The sequence below is a fragment of the Apodemus sylvaticus genome, unplaced genomic scaffold (genome assembly GCF_947179515.1).
Source record: "Apodemus sylvaticus unplaced genomic scaffold, mApoSyl1.1 scaffold_55, whole genome shotgun sequence".
Classification (NCBI taxonomy): Eukaryota; Metazoa; Chordata; class Mammalia; order Rodentia; family Muridae; genus Apodemus; species Apodemus sylvaticus.
Genome location: NW_026263312.1, coordinates 1,483,917 through 1,487,199, shown reverse-complemented (window position 1 = coordinate 1,487,199; position 3,283 = coordinate 1,483,917).

Here is a 3,283-nt window from a genome sequence, read left to right as displayed (position 1 = left end):
AACCAAAAGGAGAATTTTCTTTCGTCAAAATTTTTCAGAAAATCACGTTTTAAGGAAATCCCGCATCGTGCGAAATTATCTTGTTTTTCCTAAACAACACGTTGTAAGTCGAAAAGCTTTCATGTTGCGTGTATGTCTAAGTGTGTAGCCTCAAAAGAGAAGGCACAGGACAGTTTTCTCTCGAAAGGATATGTAAGAATACCACTTCATAAGGAAATACAGTTTTGCAGAGTAAAGACATATATGTACGCATTGGAAACTCTTTATGAGAAGAAATAACGCATCGTACAAAATTAGCTTGTATCTCCAAAACTACACGTTGTATCTCGAAAAGAATTGTTGTGGCGTGTACGTCTTAACATGTAGCATCTAAAGAGAACCAAAAGGAGAATTTTCTTTCGTCAAAATTTTTCAGAAAATCACGTTTTAAGGAAATCCCGCATCGTGCGAAATTATCTTGTTTTTCCTAAACAACACGTTGTAAGTCGAAAAGCTTTCATGTTGCGTGTATGTCTAAGTGTGTAGCCTCAAAAGAGAAGGCACAGGACAGTTTTCTCTCGAAAGGATATGTAAGAATACCACTTCATAAGGAAATACAGTTTTGCAGAGTAAAGACATATACGTACGCATTGGAAACTCTTTACGAGAAGAAATAACGCATAGTACAAAATTAGCTTGTATCTCCAAAACTACACGTATCTCGAAAAGAATTGTTGTGGCGTGTACGTCTTAACATGTAGCATCTAAAGGGAACCAAAAGGAGAATTTTCTTTCGTCAAAATTTTTCAGAAAATCACGTTTTAAGGAAATCCCGCATCGTGCGAAATTATCTTGTTTTTCGTAAACAACACGTTGTAAGTCGAAAAGCTTTCATGTTGCGTGTATGTCTAAGTGTGTAGCCTCAAAAGAGAAGGCACAGGACAGTTTTCTCTCGAAAGGATATGTAAGAATACCACTTCATAAGGAAATACAGTTTTGCAGAGTAAAGACATATACGTACGCATTGGAAACTCTTTACGAGAAGAAATAACGCATCGTACAAAATTAGCTTGTATCTCCAAAACTACACGTTGTATCTCGAAAAGAATTGTTGTGGCGTGTACGTCTTAACATGTAGCATCTAAAGAGAACCAAAAGGAGAATTTTCTTTCGTCAAAATTTTTCAGAAAATCACGTTTTAAGGAAATCCAGCATCTTGCGAAATTATCTTGTTTTTCCTAAACAACACGTTGTAAGTCGAAAGCTTTCATGTTGCGTGTATGTCTAAGTGTGTAGCCTCAAAAGAGAAGGCACAGGACAGTTTTCTCTCGAAAGGATATGTAAGAATACCACTTCATAAGGAAATACAGTTTTGCAGAGTAAAGACATATACGTACGCATTGGAAACTCTTTACGAGAAGAAATAACGCATAGTACAAAATTAGCTTGTATCTCCAAAACTACACGTTGTATCTCGAAAAGAATTGTTGTGGCGTGTACGTCTTAACATGTAGCATCTAAAGAGAACCAAAAGGAGAATTTTCTTTCGTCAAAATTTTTCAGAAAATCACGTTTTAAGGAAATCCCGCATCGTGCGAAATTATCTTGTTTTTCCTAAACAACACGTTGTAAGTCGAAAAGCTTTCATGTTGCGTGTATGTCTAAGTGTGTAGCCTCAAAAGAGAAGGCACAGGACAGTTTTCTCTCGAAAGGATATGTAAGAATACCACTTCATAAGGAAATACAGTTTTGCAGAGTAAAGACATATACGTACGCATTGGAAACTCTTTACGAGAAGAAATAACGCATAGTACAAAATTAGCTTGTATCTCCAAAACTACACGTTGTATCTCGAAAAGAATTGTTGTGGCGTGTACGTCTTAACATGTATCATCTAAAGAGAACCAAAAGGAGAATTTTCTTTCGTCAAAATTTTTCAGAAAATCACGTTTTAAGGAAATCCCGCATCGTGCGAAATTATCTTGTTTTTCCTAAACAACACGTTGTAAGTCGAAAAGCTTTCATGTTGCGTGTATGTCTAAGTGTGTAGCCTCAAAAGAGAAGGCACAGGACAGTTTTCTCTCGAAAGGATATGTAAGAATACCACTTCATAAGGAAATACAGTTTTGCAGAGTAAAGACATATACGTACGCATTGGAAACTCTTTACGAGAAGAAATAACGCATAGTACAAAATTAGCTTGTATCTCCAAAACTACACGTTGTATCTCGAAAAGAATTGTTGTGGCGTGTACGTCTTAACATGTAGCATCTAAAGAGAACCAAAAGGAGAATTTTCTTTGGTCAAAATTTTTCAGAAAATCACGTTTTAAGGAAATCCCGCATCGTGCGAAATTATCTTGTTTTTCCTAAACAACACGTTGTAAGTCGAAAAGCTTTCATGTTGCGTGTATGTCTAAGTGTGTAGCCTCAAAAGAGAAGGCACAGGACAGTTTTCTCTCGAAAGGATATGTAAGAATACCACTTCATAAGGAAATACAGTTTTGCAGAGTAAAGACATATACGTACGCATTGGAAACTCTTTACGAGAAGAAATAACGCATAGTACAAAATTAGCTTGTATCTCCAAAACTACACATATCTCGAAAAGAATTGTTGTGGCGTGTACGTCTTAACATGTAGCATCTAAAGGGAACCAAAAGGAGAATTTTCTTTCGTCAAAATTTTTCAGAAAATCACGTTTTAAGGAAATCCCGCATCGTGCGAAATTATCTTGTTTTTCGTAAACAACACGTTGTAAGTCGAAAAGCTTTCATGTTGCGTGTATGTCTAAGTGTGTAGCCTCAAAAGAGAAGGCACAGGACAGTTTTCTCTCGAAAGGATATGTAAGAATACCACTTCATAAGGAAATACAGTTTTGCAGAGTAAAGACATATACGTACGCATTGGAAACTCTTTACGAGAAGAAATAACGCATCGTACAAAATTAGCTTGTATCTCCAAAACTACACGTTGTATCTCGAAAAGAATTGTTGTGGCGTGTACGTCTTAACATGTAGCATCTAAAGAGAACCAAAAGGAGAATTTTCTTTCGTCAAAATTTTTCAGAAAATCACGTTTTAAGGAAATCCAGCATCGTGCGAAATTATCTTGTTTTTCCTAAACAACACGTTGTAAGTCGAAAGCTTTCATGTTGCGTGTATGTCTAAGTGTGTAGCCTCAAAAGAGAAGGCACAGGACAGTTTTCTCTCGAAAGGATATGTAAGAATACCACTTCATAAGGAAATACAGTTTTGCAGAGTAAAGACATATACGTACGCATTGGAAACTCTTTACGAGAAGAA